Raw genomic sequence first — 17,117 nt, 5'->3', positions numbered from 1 at the left:
GAAGTTCTACTTCAGGCAAATCAGGCCTGCAAAGAAACTGCGATTCACAGGCCTTTGTAAGAGATGTTCCCGGTAGGCTGTAAGAGCACTGTGCAGAGCGAGTTGTTTCTTAGCTTCCCAAAGAGCTGGAAGCAAGATGCTTTGGGGCCCAACTCCCCCTTGGGAAACAAGCCTGCACGTTGTACCTTTCAGCTCTAGGGCCATGTGGCACACCCAGAGCAGAAGTTCTACTTCAGCCAGATCAGGCCTGCAAAGAAACTGCGTTTCACAGGCCTTTGGAAGAGATGTTCCCGGTAGGCTGTAAGAGCACTGTGCAGAGCGAGTTGTTTCTTAGCTTCCCAAAGAGCTGGAAGCAAGATGCTCCGGGGCCCAACTCGCCCTTTGGAAAGAAGCTTGCACCTTGTGCCTTTCAGCTCTAGGGCAATGTGGCACACCCATTGCAGAGGTTCTAATTCAGGCAAATCAGGCCTGCAAAGAAACTGCGATTCACAGGCCTTTGGTAGAGATGTTCCCGGTAGGCTGTAAGAGCACTGTGCAGAGCGAGTTGTTTCTTAGCTTCCCAAAGGGCTGGAAGCAATATGCTCTGGGGCCCAACTCGCCCTTTGGAAAGAAGCCTGCACGTTGTGCCTTTCAGCTCTAGGGCAATGTGGCACACCCAGAGCAGAAGTTCTACTTCAGCCATATCAGACCTGCAAAGAAATTGCGTTTCACAGGCCTTTGTAAGAGATGTTCCCTGTAGGCTGTAAGAGCACTGGGCACAGCGAATTGTTTCTCAGCTTCCCAAAGAGCTGGAATCAAGATGCTTTGGGGCCCAACTCGCCCTTTGGAAAGAAGCCTGCACGTTGTGCCTTTCAGCTCTAGGGCCATGTGACACACCCAGAGCAGAAGTTCTACTTCCGCCAGATCAGGCCTGCAAAGAAACTGCGTTTAACAGGCCTTTGGATGAGATGTTCCCGGTAGGCTGTAAGAGCACTGTGCTGAGCCAATTGTTTCTTAGCTGCCGAAAGAGCTGGATGCTGGACCTGAGGGACTTGTCTACCCTTGTGGAAGCAAGGCAGGACTTTGTGCTTTGCAGCTCTAGCGCCATGTAGGACCCGGCAGAGCAGAAGTTCTACTTCAGCCAGATCAGGGCTGGCAAGAAACTGCGTTTCACAGGCCTTTGTAAGACTCGTTCCCTGTAGGCTGTAAAACACCAGTGCAGAGCAAGTTGTTTCTTAGCTGCCCAAAGAGGTGGAAGCCCCACGCTGTGGGGCCTGTCGGCCCTTGAGGAGTTAAGGCAGGACATTGAGCCTTGCAACTCTAGGCCGATGTAGGACACGGCATAGCAGCAGTTCTACCTCAGTGAGATAAGGCCTGCAAGGAAACTGTATTTCTCAGGCCTTTGCAAGACATGTTCCCGGTTGGCTGTAAGAGAGGTCTGCAGAGCGAGTTGTTTCTTAGCTTCCCAAAGAGCTGGAAGCAAGATGCTGTGGGGCCCAACTCGCCCTTTGGAAAGAAGCCTGCACGTTGTGCCTTTCAGCTCTAGGGCAAAGTAGCACACCCAGAGCAGAAGTCCTACTTCAGCCAGATCAGGCCTGCAAAGAAACTGCGTTTCACAGGCCTTTGGAAGAGATGTTCCCGGTAGGCTGTAAGAGCACTGTGCGGAGCGAGTTGTTTCTTAGCTTCCCAAAGAGCTGGAAGCAAGATGCCGTGGGGCCAAACTCGCCCTTTGGAAAGAAGCTTGCACCTTGTGCCTTTCAGCTCTAGGGCAATATGGCACACCCAGAGCAGAAGTTCTACTTCAGCCAGATCAGGCCTGCAAAGAAACTGCGTTTCACAGGCCTTTGGAAGAGATGTTCCCTGTAGGCTGTAAGAGCAGTGTGCAGAGCGAGTTGTTTCTTAGCTTCCGAAAGAGCTGGAAGCAAGATGCTCTGGGGCCCAACTCGCCCTTTGGAAAGAAGCCTGCACGTTGTGCCTTTCAGCTCTAGGGCAATGTTGCACACCCAGAGCAGAAGTTCTACTTCAGCCAATGAGGCCTGCAAAGAAACTGCCTTCCACAGGCCTTTGTAAGACATGTTCCCGGTAGGCTGTTAGAGCACTGTGCAGAGCGAGTTGTTTCTTCGCTTCCCAAAGAGCTGGAAGCAAGATGCTTTGGGGCCCAACTCGCCCTTTGGAAAGAAGCCTGAACGTTGAGCCTTTCAGCTCTAGGGCCATGTGGCACACCCAGAGCAGAAGTTTTACTTCAGCCAGATCAGGCCTGCAAACAAACTGCGTTTCACAGGCCTTTGGAAGAGAAGTTCCCGGTAGGCTGTAAGAGCACTGTGCAGAGCGAGTTGTTTCTTCGCTTCCCAAAGAGCTGGAAGCAAGATGCTCTGGGGCCCAACTCGCCCTTTGGAAAGAAGCTTGCACCTTGTGCCTTTCAGCTCTAGGGCAATATGGCACACCCAGAGCAGAAGTTCTACTTCAGCCAGATCAGGCCTGCAAAGAAACTGCGTTTCACAGGCCTTTGGAAGAGATGTTTCCGGTAGGCTGTAAGAGCACTGGGCAGAGCGAGTTGTTTCTTAGCTTCCCAAAGAGCTGGAAGCAAGATTCTTTGGGGCCCAACTCGCTTTTTGGAAAGGAGACTGCACGTTGTGCCTTTCAGCTCTAGGACAATGTAGCACACCCAGAGCAGAAGTTCTACTTCACGCAAATCCGGCCTGCAAAGAAACTGCGATTCACAGGCCTTTGGAAGAGATGTTCCCGGTAGGCTGTAAGAGCACTGTGCAGAGCGAGTTGTTTCTTAGCTTCCCAAAGAGCTGGAAGCAAGATGCTCTGGGGCCCAATTCGCCCTTTGGAAAGAAGCCTGCACGTTGTGCCTTTCAGCTCTAGGGCAAAGTAGCACGCCCAGAGCAGAAGTCCTACTTCAGCCAGATCAGGCCTGCAAAGAAACTGCGTTTCACAGGCCTTTGGAAGAGATGTTCCCGGTAGGCTGTAAGAGCACTGTGCAGAGCGAGTTGTTTCTTAGCTTCCCAAAGAGCTGGAAGCAAGATGCTCTGGGGCCCAACTCTCCCTTTGGATAGGACACTGCACGTTGTGCCTTTCAGCTCTAGGGCAATGTGGCACACCCAGAGCAGAAGTTCTACTTCAGCCAGATCAGGCCTGCAAAGAAATTGCGTTTCACAGGCCTTTGTAAGAGATGTTCCCTGTAGGCTGTAAGAGCACTGGGCAGAGCGAATTGTTTCTCAGCTTCCCAAAGAGCTGGAATCAAGATACTTTGGGGCCCAACTCGCCCTTTGGAAAGAAGCCTGCACGTTGTGCCTTTCAGCTCTAGGGCCATGTGACACACCCAGAGCAGAAGTTCTACTTCCGCCAGATCTGGACTGCAAAGAAACTGCGTTTAACAGGCCTTTGCATGAGATGTTCCCGGTAGGCTGTAAGAGCACTGTGCTGAGCCAATTGTTTCTTAGCTGCCGAAAGAGCTGGATGCTGGACCTGAGGGACTTGTCTACCCTTGTGGAAACAAGGCAGGACTTTGTGCCTTGCAGCTCTAGCGCCTTGTAGGACCCGGCAGAGCAGAAGTTCTACTTCAGCCAGATCAGGGCTGGGAAGAAACTGCGTTTCACAGGCCTTTGTAAGACTCGTTCCGTGTAGGCTGTAAAACACCAGTGCAGAGCAAGTTGTTTCTTAGCTGCCCAAAGAGGTGGAAGCCCCACGCTGTGGGGCCTGTCGGCCCTTGAGGAGTTAAGGCAGGACATTGAGCCTTGCAACTCTAGGCCGATGTAGGACACGGCATAGCAGCAGTTCTACCTCAGCGAGATAAGGCCTGCAAGGAAACTGTATTTCTCAGGCCTTTGCAAGAGATGTTCCCGGTTGGCTGTAAGAGAGGTCTGCAGAGCGAGTTGTTTCTTAGCTTCCCAAAGAGCTGGAAGCAAGATGCTTTGGGGCCCAACTCGCCCTTTGGAAAGAAGACTGCGGGTTGTGCCTCTCAGCTCCAGGGCAATGTAGCACACCCAGAGCAAAGGTTCTACTTCAGCCAGATCAGGCCTGCAAACAAACTGCGTTTCACAGGCCTTTGTAAGAGATGTTCCCGGTGGGCTGTAAGAGCACTGTGCAGAGCGAGTTGTTTCTTAGCTTCCCAAAGAGCTGGAAGCAAGATTCTTTGGGGCCCAACACGCTTTTTGGAAAGGAGACTGCACGTTGTGCCTTTCAGCTCTAGGACACTGTAGCACACCCAGAGCAGAAGTTCTACTTCAGGCAAATCAGGCCTGCAAAGAAACTGCGATTCACAGGCCTTTGTAAGAGATGTTCCCGGTAGGCTGTAAGAGCACTGTGCAGAGCGAGTTGTTTCTTAGCTTCCCAAAGAGCTGGAAGCAAGATGCTCCGGGGCCCAACTCGCCCTTTGGAAAGAAGCTTGCACCTTGTGCCTTTCAGCTCTAGGGCAATGTGGCACACCCATTGCAGAGGTTCTAATTCAGGCAAATCAGGCCTGCAAAGAAACTGCGATTCACAGGCCTTTGGTAGAGATGTTCCCGGTAGGCTGTAAGAGCACTGTGCAGAGCGAGTTGTTTCTTAGCTTCCCAAAGGGCTGGAAGCAATATGCTCTGGGGCCCAACTCGCCCTTTGGAAAGAAGCCTGCACGTTGTGCCTTTCAGCTCTAGGGCAATGTGGCACACCCAGAGCAGAAGTTCTACTTCAGCCATATCAGACCTGCAAAGAAATTGCGTTTCACAGGCCTTTGTAAGAGATGTTCCCTGTAGGCTGTAAGAGCACTGGGCACAGCGAATTGTTTCTCAGCTTCCCAAAGAGCTGGAATCAAGATGCTTTGGGGCCCAACTCGCCCTTTGGAAAGAAGCCTGCACGTTGTGCCTTTCAGCTCTAGGGCCATGTGACACACCCAGAGCAGAAGTTCTACTTCCGCCAGATCAGGCCTGCAAAGAAACTGCGTTTAACAGGCCTTTGGATGAGATGTTCCCGGTAGGCTGTAAGAGCACTGTGCTGAGCCAATTGTTTCTTAGCTGCCGAAAGAGCTGGATGCTGGACCTGAGGGACTTGTCTACCCTTGTGGAAGCAAGGCAGGACTTTGTGCTTTGCAGCTCTAGCGCCATGTAGGACCCGGCAGAGCAGAAGTTCTACTTCAGCCAGATCAGGGCTGGGAAGAAACTGCGTTTCACAGGCCTTTGTAAGACTCGTTCCCTGTAGGCTGTAAAACACCAGTGCAGAGCAAGTTGTTTCTTAGCTGCCCAAAGAGGTGGAAGCCCCACGCTGTGGGGCCTGTCGGCCCTTGAGGAGTTAAGGCAGGACATTGAGCCTTGCAACTCTAGGCCGATGTAGGACACGGCATAGCAGCAGTTCTACCTCAGCGAGATAAGGCCTGCAAGGAAACTGTATTTCTCAGGCCTTTGCAAGACATGTTCCCGGTTGGCTGTAAGAGAGGTCTGCAGAGCGAGTTGTTTCTTAGCTTCCCAAAGAGCTGGAAGCAAGATGCTGTGGGGCCCAACTCGCCCTTTGGAAAGAAGCCTGCACGTTGTGCCTTTCAGCTCTAGGGCAAAGTAGCACACCCAGAGCAGAAGTCCTACTTCAGCCAGATCAGGCCTGCAAAGAAACTGCGTTTCACAGGCCTTTGGAAGAGATGTTCCCGGTAGGCTGTAAGAGCACTGTGCAGAGCGAGTTGTTTCTTAGCTTCCCAAAGAGCTGGAAGCAAGATGCTCTGGGGCCCAACTCTCCCTTTGGATAGGACACTGCACGTTGTGCCTTTCAGCTCTAGGGCAATGTGGCACACCCAGAGCAGAAGTTCTACTTCAGCCATATCAGGCCTGCAAAGAAATTGCGTTTCACAGGCCTTTGTAAGAGATGTTCCCTGTAGGCTGTAAGAGCACTGGGCAGAGCGAATTGTTTCTCAGCTTCCCAAAGAGCTGGAATCAAGATGCTTTGGGGCCCAACTCGCCCTTTGGAAAGAAGCCTGCACGTTGTGCCTTTCAGCTCTAGGGCCATGTGACACACCCAGAGCAGAAGTTCTACTTCCGCCAGATCTGGCCTGCAAAGAAACTGCGTTTAACAGGCCTTTGGATGAGATGTTCCCGGTAGGCTGTAAGAGCACTGTGCTGAGCGAATTGTTTCTTAGCTGCTGAAAGAGCTGGATGCTGGACCTGAGGGACTTGTCTACCCTTGTGGAAACAAGGCAGGACTTTGTGCCTTGCAGCTCTAGCGCCATGTAGGACCCGGCAGAGCAGAAGTTCTACTTCAGCCAGAACAGGGCTGGGAAGAAACTGCGTTTCACAGGCCTTTGTAAGACTCGTTCCCTGTAGGCTGTAAAACACCAGTGCAGAGCAAGTTGTTTCTTAGCTGCCCAAAGAGGTGGAAGCCCCACGCTGTGGGGCCTGTCTGCCCTTGAGGAGTTAAGGCAGGACATTGAGCCTTGCAACTCTAGGCCGATGTAGGACACGGCATAGCAGCAGTTCTACCTCAGCGAGATAAGGCCTGCAAGGAAACTGTATTTCTCAGGCCTTTGCAAGAGATGTTCCCGGTTGGCTGTAAGAGAGGTCTGCAGAGCGAGTTGTTTCTTAGCTTCCCAAAGAGCTGGAAGCAAGATGCTTTGGGGCCCAACTCGCCCTTTGGAAAGAAGACTGCGGGTTGTGCCTCTCAGCTCCAGGGCAATTTAGCACACCCAGAGCAGAAGTTCTACTTCAGCCAGATCAGGCCTGCAAACAAACTGCGTTTCACAGGCCTTTGTAAGAGATGTTCCCGGTAGGCTGTAAGAGCACTGTGCAGAGCGAGTTGTTTCTTAGCTTCCCAAAGAGCTGGAAGCAAGATTCTTTGGGACCCCACACGCTTTTTGGAAAGGAGACTGCACGTTGTGCCTTTCAGCTCTAGGACAATGTAGCACACCCAGAGCAGAAGTTCTACTTCAGGCAAATCAGGCCTGCAAAGAAACTGCGATTCACAGGCCTTTGTAAGAGATGTTCCCGGTAGGCTGTAAGAGCACTGTGCAGAGCGAGTTGTTTCTTAGCTTCCCAAAGAGCTGGAAGCAAGATGCCGTGGGGCCAAACTCGCCCTTTGGAAAGAAGCTTGCACCTTGTGCCTTTCAGCTCTAGGGCAATATGGCACACCCAGAGCAGAAGTTCTACTTCAGCCAGATCAGGCCTGCAAAGAAACTGCGTTTCACAGGCCTTTGGAAGAGATGTTCCCTGCAGGCTGTAAGAGCAGTGTGCAGAGCGAGTTGTTTCTTAGCTTCCCAAAGAGCTGGAATCAAGATGCTTTGGGGCCCAACTCGCCCTTTGGAAAGAAGCCTGCACGTTGTGCCTTTCAGCTCTAGGGCCATGTGACACACCCAGAGCAGAAGTTCTACTTCCGCCAGATCAGGCCTGCAAAGAAACTGCGTTTAACAGGCCTTTGGATGAGATGTTCCCGGTAGGCTGTAAGAGCACTGTGCTGAGCCAATTGTTTCTTAGCTGCCGAAAGAGCTGGATGCTGGACCTGAGGGACTTGTCTACCCTTGTGGAAGCAAGGCAGGACTTTGTGCTTTGCAGCTCTAGCGCCATGTAGGACCCGGCAGAGCAGAAGTTCTACTTCAGCCAGATCAGGGCTGGGAAGAAACTGCGTTTCACAGGCCTTTGTAAGACTCGTTCCCTGTAGGCTGTAAAACACCAGTGCAGAGCAAGTTGTTTCTTAGCTGCCCAAAGAGGTGGAAGCCCCACGCTGTGGGGCCTGTCGGCCCTTGAGGAGTTAAGGCAGGACATTGAGCCTTGCAACTCTAGGCCGATGTAGGACACGGCATAGCAGCAGTTCTACCTCAGCGAGATAAGGCCTGCAAGGAAACTGTATTTCTCAGGCCTTTGCAAGACATGTTCCCGGTTGGCTGTAAGAGAGGTCTGCAGAGCGAGTTGTTTCTTAGCTTCCCAAAGAGCTGGAAGCAAGATGCTGTGGGGCCCAACTCGCCCTTTGGAAAGAAGCCTGCACGTTGTGCCTTTCAGCTCTAGGGCAAAGTAGCACACCCAGAGCAGAAGTCCTACTTCAGCCAGATCAGGCCTGCAAAGAAACTGCGTTTCACAGGCCTTTGGAAGAGATGTTCCCGGTAGGCTGTAAGAGCACTGTGCAGAGCGAGTTGTTTCTTAGCTTCCCAAAGAGCTGGAAGCAAGATGCTCTGGGGCCCAACTCTCCCTTTGGATAGGACACTGCACGTTGTGCCTTTCAGCTCTAGGGCAATGTGGCACACCCAGAGCAGAAGTTCTACTTCAGCCATATCAGGCCTGCAAAGAAATTGCGTTTCACAGGCCTTTGTAAGAGATGTTCCCTGTAGGCTGTAAGAGCACTGGGCAGAGCGAATTGTTTCTCAGCTTCCCAAAGAGCTGGAATCAAGATGCTTTGGGGCCCAACTCGCCCTTTGGAAAGAAGCCTGCACGTTGTGCCTTTCAGCTCTAGGGCCATGTGACACACCCAGAGCAGAAGTTCTACTTCCGCCAGATCTGGCCTGCAAAGAAACTGCGTTTAACAGGCCTTTGGATGAGATGTTCCCGGTAGGCTGTAAGAGCACTGTGCTGAGCGAATTGTTTCTTAGCTGCTGAAAGAGCTGGATGCTGGACCTGAGGGACTTGTCTACCCTTGTGGAAACAAGGCAGGACTTTGTGCCTTGCAGCTCTAGCGCCATGTAGGACCCGGCAGAGCAGAAGTTCTACTTCAGCCAGAACAGGGCTGGGAAGAAACTGCGTTTCACAGGCCTTTGTAAGACTCGTTCCCTGTAGGCTGTAAAACACCAGTGCAGAGCAAGTTGTTTCTTAGCTGCCCAAAGAGGTGGAAGCCCCACGCTGTGGGGCCTGTCTGCCCTTGAGGAGTTAAGGCAGGACATTGAGCCTTGCAACTCTAGGCCGATGTAGGACACGGCATAGCAGCAGTTCTACCTCAGCGAGATAAGGCCTGCAAGGAAACTGTATTTCTCAGGCCTTTGCAAGAGATGTTCCCGGTTGGCTGTAAGAGAGGTCTGCAGAGCGAGTTGTTTCTTAGCTTCCCAAAGAGCTGGAAGCAAGATGCTTTGGGGCCCAACTCGCCCTTTGGAAAGAAGACTGCGGGTTGTGCCTCTCAGCTCCAGGGCAATTTAGCACACCCAGAGCAGAAGTTCTACTTCAGCCAGATCAGGCCTGCAAACAAACTGCGTTTCACAGGCCTTTGTAAGAGATGTTCCCGGTAGGCTGTAAGAGCACTGTGCAGAGCGAGTTGTTTCTTAGCTTCCCAAAGAGCTGGAAGCAAGATTCTTTGGGACCCCACACGCTTTTTGGAAAGGAGACTGCACGTTGTGCCTTTCAGCTCTAGGACAATGTAGCACACCCAGAGCAGAAGTTCTACTTCAGGCAAATCAGGCCTGCAAAGAAACTGCGATTCACAGGCCTTTGTAAGAGATGTTCCCGGTAGGCTGTAAGAGCACTGTGCAGAGCGAGTTGTTTCTTAGCTTCCCAAAGAGCTGGAAGCAAGATGCCGTGGGGCCAAACTCGCCCTTTGGAAAGAAGCTTGCACCTTGTGCCTTTCAGCTCTAGGGCAATATGGCACACCCAGAGCAGAAGTTCTACTTCAGCCAGATCAGGCCTGCAAAGAAACTGCGTTTCACAGGCCTTTGGAAGAGATGTTCCCTGCAGGCTGTAAGAGCAGTGTGCAGAGCGAGTTGTTTCTTAGCTTCCCAAAGAGCTGGAAGCAAGATGCTCTGGGGCCCAACTCGCCCTTTGGAAAGAAGCCTGCGCGTTGTGCCTTTCAGCTCTAGGGCAATGTTGCACACCCAGAGCAGAAGTTCTACTTCAGCCAATGAGGCCTGCAAAGAAACTGCCTTCCACAGGCCTTTGTAAGACATGTTCCCGGTAGGCTGTTAGAGCACTGTGCAGAGCGAGTTGTTTCTTCGCTTCCCAAAGAGTTGGAAGCAAGATGCTTTGGGGCCCAACTCGCCCTTTGGAAAGAAGCCTGAACGTTGAGCCTTTCAGCTCTAGGGCCATGTGGCACACCCAGAGCAGAAGTTTTACTTCAGCCAGATCAGGCCTGCAAACAAACTGCGTTTCACAGGCCTTTGGAAGAGATGTTCCCGGTAGGCTGTAAGAGCACTGTGCAGAGCGAGTTGTTTCTTCGCTTCCCAAAGAGCTGGAAGCAAGATGCTCTGGGGCCCAACTCGCCCTTTGGAAAGAAGCCTGCACGTTGTGCCTTTCAGCTCTAGGGCAAAGTAGCACACCCAGAGCAGAAGTCCTACTTCAGCCAGATCAGGCCTGCAAAGAAACTGCGTTTCACAGGCCTTTGTAAGAGATGTTCCCGGTAGGCTGTAAGAGCACTGTGCAGAGCGAGTTGTTTCTTAGCTTCCCAAAGAGCTGGAAGCAAGATGCTCTGGGGCCCAACTCTCCCTTTGGATAGGACACTGCACGTTGTGCCTTTCAGCTCTAGGGCAATGTTGCACACCCAGAGCAGAAGTTCTACTTCAGCCAATGAGGCCTGCAAAGAAACTGCCTTCCACAGGCCTTTGTAAGACATGTTCCCGGTAGGCTGTTAGAGCACTGTGCAGAGCGAGTTGTTTCTTCGCTTCCCAAAGAGTTGGAAGCAAGATGCTTTGGGGCCCAACTCGCCCTTTGGAAAGAAGCCTGAACGTTGAGCCTTTCAGCTCTAGGGCCATGTGGCACACCCAGAGCAGAAGTTTTACTTCAGCCAGATCAGGCCTGCAAACAAACTGCGTTTCACAGGCCTTTGGAAGAGAAGTTCCCGGTAGGCTGTAAGAGCACTGTGCAGAGCGAGTTGTTTCTTCGCTTCCCAAAGAGCTGGAAGCAAGATGCTCTGGGGCCCAACTCGCCCTTTGGAAAGAAGCTTGCACCTTGTGCCTTTCAGCTCTAGGGCAATATGGCACACCCAGAGCAGAAGTTCTACTTCAGCCAGATCAGGCCTGCAAAGAAACTGCGTTTCACAGGCCTTTGTAAGAGATGTTTCCGGTAGGCTGTAAGAGCACTGGGCAGAGCGAGTTGTTTCTTAGCTTCCCAAAGAGCTGGAAGCAAGATTCTTTGGGGCCCAACTCGCTTTTTGGAAAGGAGACTGCACGTTGTGCCTTTCAGCTCTAGGACAATGTAGCACACCCAGAGCAGAAGTTCTACTTCAGGCATATCCGGCCTGCAAAGAAACTGCGATTCACAGGCCTTTGGAAGAGATGTTCCCGGTAGGCTGTAAGAGCACTGTGCAGAGCGAGTTGTTTCTTAGCTTCCCAAAGAGCTGGAAGCAAGATGCTCTGGGGCCCAACTCGCCCTTTGGAAAGAAGCCTGCACGTTGTGCCTTTCAGCTCTAGGGCAAAGTAGCACGCCCAGAGCAGAAGTCCTACTTCAGCCAGATCAGGCCTGCAAAGAAACTGCGTTTCACAGGCCTTTGGAAGAGATGTTCCCGGTAGGCTGTAAGAGCACTGTGCAGAGCGAGTTGTTTCTTAGCTTCCCAAAGAGCTGGAAGCAAGATGCTCTGGGGCCCAACTCTCCCTTTGGATAGGACACTGCACGTTGTGCCTTTCAGCTCTAGGGCAATGTGGCACACCCAGAGCAGAAGTTCTACTTCAGCCATATCAGGCCTGCAAAGAAATTGCGTTTCACAGGCCTTTGTAAGAGATGTTCCCTGTAGGCTGTAAGAGCACTGGGCAGAGCGAATTGTTTCTCAGCTTCCCAAAGAGCTGGAATCAAGATGCTTTGGGGCCCAACTCGCCCTTTGGAAAGAAGCCTGCACGTTGTGCCTTTCAGCTCTAGGGCCATGTGACACACCCAGAGCAGAAGTTCTACTTCCGCCAGATCTGGCCTGCAAAGAAACTGCGTTTAACAGGCCTTTGGATGAGATGTTCCCGGTAGGCTGTAAGAGCACTGTGCTGAGCGAATTGTTTCTTAGCTGCTGAAAGAGCTGGATGCTGGACCTGAGGGACTTGTCTACCCTTGTGGAAACAAGGCAGGACTTTGTGCCTTGCAGCTCTAGCGCCATGTAGGACCCGGCAGAGCAGAAGTTCTACTTCAGCCAGAACAGGGCTGGGAAGAAACTGCGTTTCACAGGCCTTTGTAAGACTCGTTCCCTGTAGGCTGTAAAACACCAGTGCAGAGCAAGTTGTTTCTTAGCTGCCCAAAGAGGTGGAAGCCCCACGCTGTGGGGCCTGTCTGCCCTTGAGGAGTTAAGGCAGGACATTGAGCCTTGCAACTCTAGGCCGATGTAGGACACGGCATAGCAGCAGTTCTACCTCAGCGAGATAAGGCCTGCAAGTAAACTGTATTTCTCAGGCCTTTGCAAGAGATGTTCCCGGTTGGCTGTAAGAGAGGTCTGCAGAGCGAGTTGTTTCTTAGCTTCCCAAAGAGCTGGAAGCAAGATGCTGTGGGGCCCAACTCGCCCTTTGGAAAGAAGCCTGCACGTTGTGCCTCTCAGCTCCAGGGCAATTTAGCACACCCAGAGCAGAAGTTCTACTTCAGGCAAATCCGGCCTGCAAAGAAACTGCGATTCACAGGCCTTTGGAAGAGATGTTCCCGGTAGGCTGTAAGAGCACTGTGCAGAGCGAGTTGTTTCTTAGCTTCCCAAAGAGCTGGAAGCAAGATGCTCTGGGGCCCAACTCGCCCTTTGGAAAGAAGCCTGCACGTTGTGCCTTTCAGCTCTAGGGCAAAGTAGCACGCCCAGAGCAGAAGTCCTACTTCAGCCAGATCAGGCCTGCAAAGAAACTGCGTTTCACAGGCCTTTGTAAGAGATGTTCCCGGTAGGCTGTAAGAGCACTGTGCAGAGCGAGTTGTTTCTTAGCTTCCCAAAGAGCTGGAAGCAAGATGCTCTGGGGCCCAACTCTCCCTTTGGATAGGACACTGCACGTTGTGCCTTTCAGCTCTAGGGCAATGTGGCACACCCAGAGCAGAAGTTCTACTTCAGCCATATCAGGCCTGCAAAGAAATTGCGTTTCACAGGCCTTTGTAAGAGATGTTCCCTGTAGGCTGTAAGAGCACTGGGCAGAGCGAATTGTTTCTCAGCTTCCCAAAGAGGTGGAATCAAGATGCTTTGGGGCCCAACTCGCCCTTTGGAAAGAAGCCTGCACGTTGTGCCTTTCAGCTCTAGGGCCATGTGACACACCCAGAGCAGAAGTTCTACTTCCGCCAGATCTGGCCTGCAAAGAAACTGCGTTTAACAGGCCTTTGGATGAGATGTTCCCGGTAGGCTGTAAGAGCACTGTGCTGAGCGAATTGTTTCTTAGCTGCTGAAAGAGCTGGATGCTGGACCTGAGGGACTTGTCTACCCTTGTGGAAACAAGGCAGGACTTTGTGCCTTGCAGCTCTAGCGCCATGTAGGACCCGGCAGAGCAGAAGTTCTACTTCAGCCAGAACAGGGCTGGGAAGAAACTGCGTTTCACAGGCCTTTGTAAGACTCGTTCCCTGTAGGCTGTAAAACACCAGTGCAGAGCGAGTTGTTTCTTAGCTTCCCAAAGAGCTGGAAGCAAGATTCTTTGGGACCCCACACGCTTTTTGGAAAGGAGACTGCACGTTGTGCCTTTCAGCTCTAGGACAATGTAGCACACCCAGAGCAGAAGTTCTACTTCAGGCAAATCAGGCCTGCAAAGAAACTGCGATTCACAGGCCTTTGTAAGAGATGTTCCCGGTAGGCTGTAAGAGCACTGTGCAGAGCGAGTTGTTTCTTAGCTTCCCAAAGAGCTGGAAGCAAGATGCCGTGGGGCCCAACTCGCCCTTTGGAAAGAAGCTTGCACCTTGTGCCTTTCAGCTCTAGGGCAATATGGCACACCCAGAGCAGAAGTTCTACTTCAGCCAGATCAGGCCTGCAAAGAAACTGCGTTTCACAGGCCTTTGGAAGAGATGTTCCCTGTAGGCTGTAAGAGCAGTGTGCAGAGCGAGTTGTTTCTTAGCTTCCCAAAGAGCTGGAAGCAAGATGCTCTGGGGCCCAACTCGCCCTTTGGAAAGAAGCCTGCACGTTGTGCCTTTCAGCTCTAGGGCAATGTTGCACACCCAGAGCAGAAGTTCTACTTCAGCCAATGAGGCCTGCAAGGAAACTGCCTTCCACAGGCCTTTGTAAGACATGTTCCCGGTAGGCTGTTAGAGCACTGTGCAGAGCGAGTTGTTTCTTCGCTTCCCAAAGAGCTGGAAGCAAGATGCTTTGGGGCCCAACTCGCCCTTTGGAAAGAAGCCTGAACGTTGAGCCTTTCAGCTCTAGGGCCATGTGGCACACCCAGAGCAGAAGTTTTACTTCAGCCAGATCAGGCCTGCAAACAAACTGCGTTTCACAGGCCTTTGGAAGAGAAGTTCCCGGTAGGCTGTAAGAGCACTGTGCAGAGCGAGTTGTTTCTTCGCTTCCCAAAGAGCTGGAAGCAAGATGCTCTGGGGCCCAACTCGCCCTTTGGAAAGAAGCTTGCACCTTGTGCCTTTCAGCTCTAGGGCAATATGGCACACCCAGAGCAGAAGTTCTACTTCAGCCAGATCAGGCCTGCAAAGAAACTGCGTTTCACAGGCCTTTGGAAGAGATGTTTCCGGTAGGCTGTAAGAGCACTGTGCAGAGCGAGTTGTTTCTTAGCTTCCCAAAGAGCTGGAAGCAAGATGCTTTGGGGCCCAACTCCCCCTTGGGAAACAAGCCTGCACGTTGTACCTTTCAGCTCTAGGGCCATGTGGCACACCCGGAGCAGAAGTTCTACTTCAGCCAGATCAGGCCTGCAAAGAAACTGCGTTTCACAGGCCTTTGGAAGAGATGTTCCCGGTAGGCTGTAAGAGCACTGTGCAGAGCGAGTTGTTTCTTAGCTTCCCAAAGAGCTGGAAGCAAGATGCTCCGGGGCCCAACTCGCCCTTTGGAAAGAAGCTTGCACCTTGTGCCTTTCAGCTCTAGGGCAATGTGGCACACCCATTGCAGAGGTTCTAATTCAGGCAAATCAGGCCTGCAAAGAAACTGCGATTCACAGGCCTTTGGTAGAGATGTTCCCGGTAGGCTGTAAGAGCACTGTGCAGAGCGAGTTGTTTCTTAGCTTCCCAAAGGGCTGGAAGCAATATGCTCTGGGGCCCAACTCGCCCTTTGGAAAGAAGCCTGCACGTTGTGCCTTTCAGCTCTAGGGCAATGTGGCACACCCAGAGCAGAAGTTCTACTTCAGCCATATCAGACCTGCAAAGAAATTGCGTTTCACAGGCCTTTGTAAGAGATGTTCCCTGTAGGCTGTAAGAGCACTGGGCACAGCGAATTGTTTCTCAGCTTCCCAAAGAGCTGGAATCAAGATGCTTTGGGGCCCAACTCGCCCTTTGGAAAGAAGCCTGCACGTTGTGCCTTTCAGCTCTAGGGCCATGTGACACACCCAGAGCAGAAGTTCTACTTCCGCCAGATCAGGCCTGCAAAGAAACTGCGTTTAACAGGCCTTTGGATGAGATGTTCCCGGTAGGCTGTAAGAGCACTGTGCTGAGCCAATTGTTTCTTAGCTGCCGAAAGAGCTGGATGCTGGACCTGAGGGACTTGTCTACCCTTGTGGAAGCAAGGCAGGACTTTGTGCTTTGCAGCTCTAGCGCCATGTAGGACCCGGCAGAGCAGAAGTTCTACTTCAGCCAGAACAGGGCTGGGAAGAAACTGCGTTTCACAGGCCTTTGTAAGACTCGTTCCCTGTAGGCTGTAAAACACCAGTGCAGAGCAAGTTGTTTCTTAGCTGCCCAAAGAGGTGGAAGCCCCACGCTGTTGGGCCTGTCTGCCCTTGAGGAGTTAAGGCAGGACATTGAGCCTTGCAACTCTAGGCCGATGTAGGACACGGCATAGCAGCAGTTCTACCTCAGCGAGATAAGGCCTGCAAGGAAACTGTATTTCTCAGGCCTTTGCAAGAGATGTTCCCGGTTGGCTGTAAGAGAGGTCTGCAGAGCGAGTTGTTTCTTAGCTTCCCAAAGAGCTGGAAGCAAGATGCTTTGGGGCCCAACTCGCCCTTTGGAAAGAAGACTGCGGGTTGTGCCTCTCAGCTCCAGGGCAATGTAGCACACCCAGAGCAAAGGTTCTACTTCAGCCAGATCAGGCCTGCAAACAAACTGCGTTTCACAGGCCTTTGTAAGAGATGTTCCCGGTAGGCTGTAAGAGCACTGTGCAGAGCGAGTTGTTTCTTAGCTTCCCAAAGAGCTGGAAGCAAGATTCTTTGGGGCCCAACACGCTTTTTGGAAAGGAGACTGCACGTTGTGCCTTTCAGCTCTAGGACAATGTAGCACACCCAGAGCAGAAGTTCTACTTCAGGCAAATCAGGCCTGCAAAGAAACTGCGATTCACAGGCCTTTGTAAGAGATGTTCCCGGTAGGCTGTAAGAGCACTGTGCAGAGCGAGTTGTTTCTTAGCTTCCCAAAGAGCTGGAAGCAAGATGCTTTGGGGCCCAACTCCCCCTTGGGAAACAAGCCTGCACGTTGTACCTTTCAGCTCTAGGGCCATGTGGCACACCCAGAGCAGAAGTTCTACTTCAGCCAGATCAGGCCTGCAAAGAAACTGCGTTTCACAGGCCTTTGGAAGAGATGTTCCCGGTAGGCTGTAAGAGCACTGTGCAGAGCGAGTTGTTTCTTAGCTTCCCAAAGAGCTGGAAGCAAGATGCTCTGGGGCCCAACTCGCCCTTTGGAAAGAAGCCTGCACGTTGTGCCTTTCAGCTCTAGGGCAAAGTAGCACGCCCAGAGCAGAAGTCCTACTTCAGCCAGATCAGGCCTGCAAAGAAACTGCGTTTCACAGGCCTTTGGAAGAGATGTTCCCGGTAGGCTGTAAGAGCACTGTGCAGAGCGAGTTGTTTCTTAGCTTCCCAAAGAGCTGGAAGCAAGATGCTCTGGGGCCCAACTCTCCCTTTGGATAGGACACTGCACGTTGTGCCTTTCAGCTCTAGGGCAATGTGGCACACCCAGAGCAGAAGTTCTACTTCAGCCATATCAGGCCTGCAAAGAAATTGCGTTTCACAGGCCTTTGTAAGAGATGTTCCCTGTAGGCTGTAAGAGCACTGGGCAGAGCGAATTGTTTCTCAGCTTCCCAAAGAGCTGGAATCAAGATGCTTTGGGGCCCAACTCGCCCTTTGGAAAGAAGCCTGCACGTTGTGCCTTTCAGCTCTAGGGCCATGTGACACACCCAGAGCAGAAGTTCTACTTCCGCCAGATCTGGCCTGCAAAGAAACTGCGTTTAACAGGCCTTTGGATGAGATGTTCCCGGTAGGCTGTAAGAGCACTGTGCTG

Source organism: Equus caballus, chromosome 26 (genome assembly GCF_041296265.1).
Source record: "Equus caballus isolate H_3958 breed thoroughbred chromosome 26, TB-T2T, whole genome shotgun sequence".
NCBI lineage: Eukaryota > Metazoa > Chordata > Mammalia > Perissodactyla > Equidae > Equus > Equus caballus.
Note: the sequence above shows the minus strand (reverse complement) of the source record.